Source organism: Antechinus flavipes, chromosome 5 (assembly GCF_016432865.1).
Source record: "Antechinus flavipes isolate AdamAnt ecotype Samford, QLD, Australia chromosome 5, AdamAnt_v2, whole genome shotgun sequence".
NCBI lineage: Eukaryota > Metazoa > Chordata > Mammalia > Dasyuromorphia > Dasyuridae > Antechinus > Antechinus flavipes.
The window spans coordinates 244,151,609-244,164,534 of record NC_067402.1 but is presented as its reverse complement, the minus strand read 5'-3'; the positions used below and the strand labels follow the sequence as shown (position 1 = coordinate 244,164,534).

General features: G+C 32.4%; 1 protein-coding gene across 1 annotated transcript in view; it reads right to left on the bottom strand.

The window, feature by feature from the left end:
- The window catches only part of NAV3 (neuron navigator 3), a 426,206-nt gene that overhangs the window by 52,591 nt on the left and 360,689 nt on the right, over positions 1-12,926 (bottom strand). The gene's annotated exons all lie outside the window — the stretch shown is intronic.

The following is a 12,926-nucleotide window of genomic DNA, read 5'->3' as shown; positions in this document are numbered from 1 at the left end:
GCTATTGATCAAAGTAATCAAATAAAGAGGAAAAGGACTCATATGTACAAAAATACTTATAGTAGTTATTAGCCAATAATATTAGTCAACAATAGCCAAAAGGTAGAACTTGATAGGCTGCCATCCTCTTAGAAAATGGTTACCAAAAAAATCATATATGAATAGAATTAATTGTCCCATAAAAAATGCTAAAAACAGAATTTCAGAAGAAAGTAAGAAGAATTTAGGGCTAGCAAAACTAGTAAAACAATTTGTATAATAATAACATTATGAGGAAAAAACAAATCTGAAATCTTTTAGAACTCATTACTGCAACGATAAGCCATGAGTTTTCAAAACTGAAGATGAAACATTTCACTCAGCTCCTTACAGAGGTGTGATGAACTTCAAATCTAGACAGAAACAAACATTTTTGTTTGTTTAACTAATATGGGAATTTATTTTGCTAGACTATTATAGATATGAAGGACTATTCTTTACTTACTGAGAATATGTTAATGAGAGAACATTAAATGTGAAAAATAAATTAAAAAATGAATCATAGATGCTCATCTTAATTCCATTTGTTTTCATCAAACCACGCTCAATCAAAAGTAGGCTTTGAGTGTTTTTTGATGTGCAAAATGCCCAAATAACACTTTGTATTGTACTCAGAACCAGAGTTTAGGAAAGAAACCAGGATAGGATAAAAAACAAAATTGGATAAAAAACAAAATTGGAAACCATCTGCAAAGTTACAAGAATTAAATCTATAGAGTTGATGAGTCATCAACTGAGGCAGTATAGAGAGCAAAGGAAACAGGACAGAGGTTTTGGGAACTGATTTTTAGGGATGTTGATACAGATGAATCCAAGAAAGGAATCAGAGAAAGAACAGTCAGGGTGGAAGAAAACCAAGAAGTTTAACAATTTATATCACACACACACACACACACACACACACACACACACACACATACACACAAATACACATTCTATGCTTTTAAAAAAATCAACTTCCCAAACTATTTGGTTAGAGAGAGTGATTTTAATGATGACAGAGGTCAGAGAAGTCAAAAAATAAAACAAAACATAACAATGTTATAATTTAACTCATAATTTAAAAAAATGTCAGTAGCATTTCATTTTGGGAAAGTATTAAAAATAATCTGTACAATGTTTTAAGCAAATTTGCATTAAAAAATTATCAGGATTTAAAATGTTAAATCTGAAGGTAAACAAAGGGATTTCAAATATGACATATTTCAACTTTATAACACTCAGTTATAACACTCAGACTGGAATGCAGATTAAATTTTAATTAAAATATGGTTTATCTTCTTGAGTTAAAAACATGCTTTCTGCTCTATACAATGAAAATTAGAACTAATAAAGAACTTTAAATTCAGCAATAAAGGGAGAGAGAGAGAAAAAGAGAGAGAGAGAGAGAGAGAGAGAGAGAGAGAATCTCTCTTAAACTTTTACATTTCTATTTTAGTAACAGTCAATATTTTTCTAAAAATGTGAATAACTATTGAAATATATTAGTTCTATAAAGGTTAATTATTTTATTATTGAAATAAGTAACTATTTATTTTGGTGGGTAGGAGGCTAGAGGTAGGACTGGGCCTGTGTTTTCACTTGTATAGGGAACTATCAGTAAGGAAATTCCTTCTGCCAATGTAGATCCACAACTGTTCTGTCAATTATAATCCTAGAGTTTCTGGAGAGATTATTTGTTTCTCATTCCCTCTTAAAAAGGATCAATGAGTAGTAAAATACATTCATTATGTTTCAGAGGCAGGATTTGAATCCAGATCTTTCTTCACTCTTAAGTCTTATACATGGCTGAACTTTTATACTATTATACTAGAATAACTTGTTTAATGGGGGGAAATGTCATGAATTTTTAACAATCAAGTTCTGCATTACCATGTGGACTTATATAAGCAAGTACATTTGTAAATCTACAAGGTGTTAGAATTTCTATTGTACTGGCTATTCATAGAATGGCTCTATTAAGGAGTCACATTGACAACTATGTTACAGATATTATGCTAGGCCGTAGGGATACAGAGATAATCTGAATATTTAAAAATCTTGAATTCTATCAGAGGAGACAACAAGCACATGCATAAAATAACATATAAAATTATGAATTAATTTGGTGGTTGACTTGACTGTACTGCAGCTATATGAATCTAGAAGTCAACCTTTTCAAGAAGCTAGAAATCAAGCTAGGTGGCTTAGCAGAACAACAGATCTGGAGTCAGGAAGACATGAGTTAAAATTTAGCCTCAGATACTTACTGGTTATATAACCCTGGGCAAGTCATTTAGCCGTTTTTAATATGAGTGAGTCTCCACATTCAGTCTCTCTCTGGATGTGAGTGGCACTTTCTATGTAAGTCTATTGGAATTAGCTTGAGAAGAGCCAAGTCCATCACAGTTAATCATCATATATTCTTGCTTCTGTTCTGGTTCTTCTGTTCTCCTGGTTCTGCTCACTTCACTCAGCATCATTTCATGTAAGTCTTTTCAGGCTTTTCTGAAATCAGCCTGTTCATAATTTCTTATAAAACAGTAATATTCCAATTGCTTTTATATATCATAACTTATTCAACCATTCCCCAAATGATGGGCATCCACTTAGTTTTCAGTTCCTTGCCACTACAAAAAGGGCTGCCACAAACATTTTTGCACATGTGGGTTCTTTTCCCTTTTTCCCCTTCATTATCAGAGGACCATAATATCAGGAAGTGATGCTATGATATGCAAGTGAATTGAATTTAAGTGAGGATTAGCTGTACAAAGTCACCAATCTCACTTTCTCCTTCAGATCTATCTGGGTCCATATAATAAATCTAAAATGAATCCCATGAATAATGTAAAAATGCAAATGAAAGATCATGGAGAACTTGCATGAACATGGAGAACAATGATATAAAATAATACTGCAAGCATGAAGAAAGCACAAGTTGTCCCAGTTTTCAAAAAAGGGAAGAGAAGAGAATGTACAGCTGATAGGCCAAGGAGTATGAGAAATTTTTAACAAGATTCTAAAATTAAAAAGAGACAGAATAAAACAAATTGTTTGTATAATCTACAATTTATAGGCCATGGAAAATAACAAATTTCTGGAAAAATTATAGGATTTCAGACTTAGAGGCAGAATATTCTGTGTAACAGGAGACAGAGGACTAGTTACTAAATCTGTAAAAAAGGGTTCAAGTCCTATGTCTGCCACATAATAGCAATAACAATAATCATGGCTAGGCAACTTGCTGTTCCCAGAAACAATCTAATGTAATAATTTTCACACTTTCTTCACTTAGAATTCCCTATATTGCTGAAATTATAAGTCCAGACCAAACAAACCAACAAATAAGGAAATTAATAAATATTAAAGAGATGTTAAGTGAAAATTTTATAAAAGAAATATTGATGAAACAGTTTCATCAACAATACATTATGCCAGATTAACTTTTCCTTCTTTGAAAGGAATACTAAATTGATATACCAGATTAATATTACAGACATAGCCTACTTAGATTTTAGTGGAACATTTGCTAAATATTTCATTCTCTTCTTATGGGAAAGGGAGAAATGCCTGTCAGGCAACAGTATAAATGGGTAGCTTCAAAGTTACCTAAATTATCAAATTCAAAGAGTCCTCATAAAAGCTTTGCTGAGAGTTTAAAAGGTGGTGAGCAGTGCTTTTTAACACTTATGTCAATGGCTTGAATGAAGGGTTATATATGACATTTGCCAGCAATACAAAGTTGAAAGGGATAGTTAACACACTGGATGGCAATAAGTCTCCAAACAAGATTTTAACTCATTATAACATAGGGTTGAATTTAATAAGATATAATTTAATAGTGATAAATTTACAAATCTTATATGTGTCTTGAAAAAATGGGCTTCACAAGCACATAGGATAATAGCATTGGCCAATAGTTTGTCTAGGAAAAAACCTTTGGATTTTAGTAAACAATATGAGTTCTGTGACTAACCATCTAGGCTAGAAGGTATTAAATTGGGGAAGCAGCTGCAAAGAACATGCCATTATTTCCTTCATTTCTGTCTTTAGTAACTGTTTATAATTGGTCTGACTTTTAGGAGGAAAATATTTCTCATTGTCTAAAACTTCAGATCCTTTCCTCATGCAATCAAAGAAATTTTGGAAAATAAAAGGGAGAAAGCAGTCATACTTATCTGTTAACAGGTAATTTAATTTTTTTTTTTTTTTTGCTAAGGCAATTGAGGTTAAGTGACTTGCCCAGGGTCACACAGTTAAGAAGTGTTAAGTGTCTGAGACCAGATTTGAACTCAGGCCTTCCTGACTTCAGAGCTGGTGCCCTATTCACTGTGCCACCTACCTGACCCTGGAAGGTCATTTTTTGTTTTACTTAGTTGATTCATATAATAATAATAAAATAAAAACTTATTTCACCAAGTCCTGGTCTAAGTTCCTGACAAGACCAACCTGGCATATTTTACGTATCTTACAATGTGATGGTCTTCTAAACTTTGTTTTCTAAGTATCTATTGATTAATACAATCATATTAGTCTTGAATGTTAGAAATAGTATTTTGCCAAAGCTGCAATAGGGACATCAGAATTAGAATGCTACCTTTCCTTTGAGTTCTTTTTCTTTACCCAAAGACAACTGTCTGAATAAAGAAATTCACCCCAGTCAGACTGACTTATTTTTTGGGAGAATCATAATGCTAAATGGTAGTTACTCAGATAGATGTAGAGGAATCTTGCTCATGCCTCTAACCAGTGGACCAACATTATTTATTGTATTCTATCCCTGTCTTTGAGATAAATACTTCTAAATCAAGTTGAAACATGGGCATTTCTTACTAGGATTTATTTTGAGAGTCAAAATTGCTATGTGATCACACATATTACTGGAAAAGAAAGATTGTGGAAAATGAGAAAATCATGGATTAAAGATGGCTCTTTGGAGACAACATGATAAACTGGATGTGGACTAGACTTGGAGCCATTAGGATCTAACCTTGAGTCCACTTCCAACATTTGCTAGCTGTGTAACCAAGGAAAATTCACTTGCCTTTTTTTCCCCAGGGATTTGTTTACCCTTCTGTCTAATGGGTATATAATACTAGAATTACATAAAATAATTGTTATGAGTTATTGTAAGGAAGTAATTTTGTAAATTTAAGGAGCAATATGAGTTATAATGAGCTAATTCCATGGGAGAAAGCATTCCCATCTGGGAGCTTCCTATATCTATGAAATCACAGGTCTCGTCTATATCCATTCCTTGATTCCATAATGAATCTCTAGGATCACTAATTTATACCAACAGATTATAACCAAGAGTAAATTAGTCATGCCTCCTCTCTGTTTTCCTGGACAGTCAGAGAAATGGCTATTATAGAATATCATATGTAGAGAGGAAGAAAATGATTAGTTCAGTTTATAGTGAAGAAGAATTCTGTCAAAAATTATTCTTGATGTGAAGTTATCTAGACTCTGCCTGAAGATATTTAGTAGTGGAGATTTTATTGTCTACTAAAGAAGTATATTTCACATTCAAATACCCCTGTTTGTGGTGTTTTTCTTCTTTAAAATATAATATAATGGTTTTCTCTGAGGGAGAGCAGGTTTCTTGGGGAGGTTTTCTGGAAGCTACCTTAGTTTCAGTTAAGAGTCATAATCACCCAAAATGTAGCCAGCTGGTAAAAATGCAAACATTTATTTTCTCCTTCTAAAATAGTTGAGGCCTATCTCTCTGTTTGGATCCAAGAGCTTTTGCAGATTGTCCTTTTCTTTTGCCTCTTCTTTCTTCAGCCTCCAGCCAGCCAAGTGGAAAATGGAATGAATCCTCGGAGAGAGGATTGCCTCGGAGAGAGGGCTTGTGGGCTTCCTCCCAGAGTTCTTCTCTCCAACTCCAGTCAATGTTCCAAAGTAACTCTCTCTAACCCAAAGTAACTCTCTCTAACCCAAAGTAACTCACTAACCCAAAGCTAAGAGACTCTTTATATATGATCTCTCAAAGGTTGACTCCTCCTTCTGGAGGCACACCTAAGGGAGGTGTGAATTCACAAAGTTAAAAAGTTCACTTTGTGAATCTCCCATACTTGTGAACTCCAATGAGTAAAGGTGTGAACACAAGCATTGTATCAATTAGTTCTACTTAGTACCTTGTTTCAGGTTCTGGCCCAAAACATCTCCTTGTAAGATCAGATCAGTGATACTTTACCATGCTAAATTAGATAATTATTGTCTCTATCAACTCTAATGACTTAACAATTTATAAAGATTCCAACACCTATTAGAAAATTTCTTTTCTCCCTCCATTTTTTCTTTCCTTCCTTTTCCTAAAATCTAAATCTGCCCTTTTTTACCTTCCCTCAATTGCTCCTTCTTATGTTGCCTAGCCAAGCAGAACAAATTCAAACCCTTTTTCAGAGGACAATCACTCAAATGCTCAAAGACAGCTTATTGTATGCATCTTTTCTCCAGGCTCAACATTCTCAGTTCCATCATCAGTTCTTGGAGTGGAATATTCTCTAACTCAAAATATTACTCTGTTGTCTATTTGTGATTTCCCTTACCAAATAAATAAAACGTTAACTAGCCTTTGACTCCATCAACAAGATTGTATGTTTCTAATGGATGTTTCTATGGATCTCAGGTTATTAGTGCTTATTCAAAACCTGCTTTATTATATTATTTCTAACATCAAAATGAGCAAAAGAAATTGTAGTGCTAAAGAATATAAACAACATGAGACCACCATTAACTATTATTGTGGAAATGCACTTAAGGCATGTCTTCAAGTAGTATAAAACACAGGGAGATACCCATCATCACACGATGTTGCTGTTGATATGATTATATTATCTCAACCTGGAAATGACATAAATAAATGAATCTAACATATAATTATTACCAGAGAGAAAAATTCTGCAGCAAATGTAGTGAATTTAGAATGATTTGGCGGGGGCAGAATACCTTGAGGACAGGAGCTGTTTCACTTTTCTCTTTTTATCCCCAATGTATAGTACAGAGGAGATCCTTAATAAATGTTGATATTGTAATGAATCAAATTAAATAATCCCACTCAACAAATAAATCAATTTAATTTTATCTATGCCTGATTTTGGTTACCACCCTTATTTTGGCAGACTGATTAAAATACTCTACAAGACTCCCACTGAGTTTGGAGGATAGTCATGTTGGTCCATGAGTAAAGATCTGCCTATTAAACTTCAGATTAAAAGCACATTTATATGAGCAGGACCAGGAGATCATTATATACTTCAACAACAATACTATATGATGATCAATTCTGATGAACGTGGTCCTCTTCAACAATGAGATGAAACAAATAAGTTCCAATAGAACGGTAATGAATTGAACCAGCTACACCCAGTGAAAGAACTCAAGAAAATGAGTGTGAACCACTACATAGAATTCCCAATCCCTCTATTTTTCTCTGCCTGCATTTTTCATTTCCTTCACAGGTTAATTGTACACTTGGAAAAGTCTGATTCTTCTCGTGTAGCAAAATAACTATATGGACATGTATACATATATTGTATTTAACATATACTTTAACATATTTAACATGTATGGGCCTACCTGCTATCTGGGGGAGGGGATGCGGGGAAGGAGGGGAAAAATTGGAACAAAAGGTTTTGCAACTGTCAATGCTGAAAAATTACCCATACATATATCTTGTAAATAAACATCTATAATTTTAAAAAAAGAAAAAAAGCACATTTATATTGCAAAACTTAAAAAAGAGTGCTGTTCACCAGCATTGAGAAGAACACTGGGCACAATGGATGGAATTCTAGCCTTGGGTTAGGAAATTATTAGTTGTTGTTGCTGATATGATTCTATGACCTCATTTGGGGTTTTCTTGGAAAAGACACTAGTTTGCCATTTCCTTCTCTAGCTTATTTTACATATGAGGAGAATGAAGCAAATAGAGTTAAATGACTTGTCCGGTATCACACTACTAAGCAAGTGTTTGAGGACACATTTGAACTCATAAAGAGGAGTTTTACTGACTCCAGGTCTCATACTCTATCCACTGAGCCACTAGCTACTAGTCAGTCACTTTACTTCTGTTTGACTCAGTTTACTCATCTGTAAAATGAGGATAATAATGGCACATATCTCCCAGGATTATCATGGTGATCAAATGAGATACTCTTATAGCTAAGGAAAAGAGACAGAGATTAAGTGACTTACTCGTGATCTGATGATAGAACTCATGTCTTCCTGACTCCAGGTCCAGTATTCTGTCCACTCCTCTACTTAATTATCAGAATACTCTTTCTTATGGCTAGATCTATTTGTATAACTTGCTGCTCTGCTCACAAATTTTTGATGCTTGGTTAAGATGGCATAAAGAAGCCAGGAATTTGCCTGAGTTTTCCCCAGTCTCTTGCAGAAACAATGTTAAATCAAGCTTTTAAAGACTTTTGAAGCAACAAAAAGACATTTAATCAATTTCCTAACCCAACATAACTTAGAACTTCAGGAAAGGCTTGTTTCACTTGGGTAAAAAGGAAGTGCAGCCCTGCCCTGCAATATCCAGGCAAACCAATGGGTAATTCAGCAATTGAGACCCCATAGTCCAGACTCAGCAAGCTAGTGACACAGCAGGCCATCTGTGAGGCTTCTATTCCTAGTGCAATGGATGAGCTGCCAGCCAGAGATCTTGGCACAGAAAGCCAGTGACCTGTATCCTCTGTACTCAAAGAGTTGTGAGCTCAATTTTTTAAAAATAAGCAAGAGAAAGAGAGAGAGAGAGAGAGAGAGAGAGAGAGAGAGAGAGAGAGAGAGAGAGAGAGCTCTAACCATAGTCTAATCATAGAAAGCTACTATAGTGACAGGAAAGACCAAAATATAAACTCAGAAGAGGAAAACAATGACAAAATGGCTATTTATGAAGCCTCAAAGAGGAAAATGAATTAGTCCCAAGCCCAAAAAGTCTTCTTGAAAGAGCTGAAGAAAGATTTTAAAAATTAACTAAGAGACTAAGAGCTACAGAAGAAAAATTGGGAAGAAGAATGACAGTTAAGCAGGAGAATTATGAAAATTTAAAAAAGTCAACAGCTTAGAAAAGGAGCACAAAAATTAGCTGAAGAAAATAACTTCTTTAAAAAATAGAATTGACCAAATGAGAGAAGAACCCATTGGGGACAAAAAATTTAAAAACAGAATGGGCCAAATGGAAAAGAAGATTAAAAGAGCTAATTGAAGAAAATAATTTCTTAAACAGTACCATTAGCAAGTGAAAGCTAACAGCTGTGTGAGATATCAAGAATCAGTCAAACAAAATCAAAAGAATGAAAAAGTAAAAGAAAATGTAAAATGTCTCCTTGGAAAAACAAGTGACCTGAAAAACGATCCTGGAGAGATAATTTAAGAACTATGGACTACCTGAAAGGCATGATCAAAAAATTAAGTCTGGACTACTTCTTCCAAGAAATTATCAAGAACCAGAGGGCAAAATAGTTATTTTTTCCTCCTTAAAGAGATTCCAAAATGAAAACTCCAATGAATATTACAGCCAAATTCCAGAATTATCAGAAAATAAAGGAGAAAATTTTGCAAGTAGGCAGAAAGAAACAATTCAAATATCAAGGAACCATAGTTAGGATTATATAGTATTTAACAGCAGAATGGGAATGAGGGAAGATTATTTGAATTTTACTCTCACTGACTTTGCCTGCAAGAAGAAATAACACATTGAGGTGGGTAAAGAAGTTTATCTTATCCTATAGGGAACTAGGAAGGAAAGGGGAAAAGAAAAGGGAAGGGAGCTAAAGGAAGGGAGGACATATTGAGGGAGATAGTACTTAAAAGAAAAAAAAAAAAAACTAGTGAGGAGAGACAGGGTGAAAGGTGAAAGAGAAAAAACAATGAAAAAATAAAGAGGGAAATAAACAGTTAGTGAATCACAACTGTTAATATGAATGTGATGAACTCTCCATAACATGGAAGCAGATAGCAGAGTGAATTAACTCAGATCTTATAATTGTTGTTTATAAGAAACACATCTGAAAAAAGAGAAACATACAGAGTAAAGATAAAAAAAAAAAAGTTGGAGTAGAATATATAATGGTTATGCTGAAGCCAAAAAAAAAATCAGGGATAGAAATCCTGATTTTAGAGAAAGAGCATGCAAAAATAGATCTAATTAACAAAAATAAGAAAGGAAACTACATCTTGCTAAAAAAAAAAAAAAGATACCATAGACAATGAAGTAATATCAATACTAAACATATATGACTCATGATATAGCATCCAAATTCTCAGACATAAAGTTAAGTGAGTTATAGCAAAAGACAAAAAAAACTATACTATTTTGAGACATCAACCCTCCCCCTCTGAGAACTAGATAAATTTAACCACAAATTAAATAAGAAAGAAGTTAAGGAGGTGAGTGGAATTTTACAAAAGTTAGATATGTTAGACCTCTAGAAAAAACTGAATGGGGATAGAAAGGTATAGTTATCTCAATGGTACAGAATATCTTCACACACACAAAAAGATCTTGAATTAGGGCATATAAACTTCACAAACAAATGCAGAAAGACAGAAATATTAAATGTTTACTTTTTAATTATCATGCAATAAAAATTACATGTAAAGAAAGACAATGAAAAGATATATTAAAATTAATTGGAAACTAAATAATTTTATCCTAAAGAATTGAATTAAAAACAAATCAGAAAAATAAACCATTATTTTATCAAAGAAAATAACAATAAGGAGACAACATACTCAAATTTATAGGATGCAGACAAAACAGTACTTATGGGAAATTTTACATCTCTAAATACGTGATTAAAATCTATAGTCATAAAAAAAAATGCTCTAAGTCACTTTTGATTAGAAAACTGGAAGTGAATTGAGCATGCAATCAAAAAATTTAGTAAAAAGAACAACTTAAAAATCCCAATAAAACATCAAATTAGAAATTCTGAAAATCATAGGACATATTAAAAAATTGAAAGTAAGAAAACTATTGAACTAATAAGTAAAACTAAGAGCTGGTTTTATGAAAAGAATCAATAAAAGAGATAAGCTTTTGCTTGATTTAATTTAAAAAATAGATGACCAAATATCCAATATCAAAAATGAAAAGGGTGAATTTATATCAATGAAGGGGAAGATAAAGCAATAATTAGGAATTATTTTGCACAACTCTGTGCCAAAAATCTGACAATTTAAGTGAAATTGATGGATGTTCACAAACATATAAATTGTCCAGATTAGCAGAAGAGAATATAAAATACTTAAATACACCTATTTCAGGAAAAAAAAAAGAAATTGAACAAACCATCAATAGGTTCCCTATGAAAAAATCTTCAGGGCCATAATGGATTTAAAAGTGAATTCTACCACACATTTTAAATGAATTCCAATTCCAATTCCAATGTAAGAACAATGTATTCCAATACCATATAGACTATTTCTATAAATAGACAAAGAAAGAGTCTTATAAAATTATTTTTATGACAGAAATATGGTATTAATACCCAAATCAAGAAGGACCAAAACTGAGAAAGAAAATTATATATAAATTTCCTTAATGAATGAATATTGAAGCAAATTTTTCAAATAAAATATTAGTAAGGACATTATAGAAATTAATCACCAGAGTAATACATTATGCCCATGTGGGATTCATAGAAGGAATCAGGGATGGTTCAATATTACGAAAACAATTAGTTTAATTGACCATATCAATAATAAAATCAACAAAAATCATATTATCTTAATAGATGCAGAAAAAGCTTTTGAAAAAATATAGCTTCCCCTCCTGTTAAAAATACTAGAGAGAATGGGAATAAATGAAACTTTCCTTAAAATGATAAGTAGTATCTATCTAAAACTATCACAGATATTTAAGGGGATAAATTAGAAGTTTTCCAAATAAAATTAGGGTTGAAAAAATGATGCTTATTGTCACCATTATTGATACTCTTATCAATAGTGTTTTAGAAATTTTAGCTTTATCAATGAAAGAAATTGAAGGAAATAGACTAGCCAATGAAGAGACAAAAATATATTATCTTATCCATACCCAGAGAAAGAACTGATTGTATCTGAATACATATTAAACCATTCTCTCTTTCTCTCACTATCTCTCTTTAAAAAAACAAAACAAAAACAAAAACAAAAAAAAAAAAAAAAAAACTTGAAGATTTTTACTTTGATTAGAATAGGAAATCCATGTTTTCTTTCACAACATGACTTTTATGGAAATGTTTTGCATAATTTCACATGTGGTTTCTTAATTGTGGGTAGGGATAAGGGAGCTCAGCAAGAACATACAAATTCCACTTAAAGTACTTGTAGAAAATATGAAAATATGAAATATTTAGGTGTCTATCTACCAAGACAAACCCAGGAACAAAGTCAAATCAAAACAACTGGAAAACATATTAATTTATTTATTCAGTACCATACCAATCAAACTATCAAAAATTATTTTATAGGGATAGAAAAAATAATAACACGATTCATTTGGAAGGACAAAAGGTTAAGAATGTCAAGAGAATTAATGGGGCAAAATGAAAAGAAAGGTGATCTAGACATAACAGATCAACATATGATAAAATGGTAATCATCAAAAGTATTTGGTAGTAGTTAAGAATAGAGTAGTGAATAAGAGAAATTGTTTAGGTATGCAAGACACAATAATAAATTAATATAGTAAGATAAACCCAAAGCTCCAGGATCTAGGATAAGAAGTCATTATTTGATAAACACTGCTGGAAAAACTGGAAAATATTATGGCAGAAACTAGGCATAGATCAACATCTCAAACCATAAAACAATTAAAACAAAATTTTAATTTTGTTAAAGATTAAAACAAAATTCATACAGAATGAGTAATATTATAAATAAATGAGGAAACCTAAGTTTACCTACCAGAT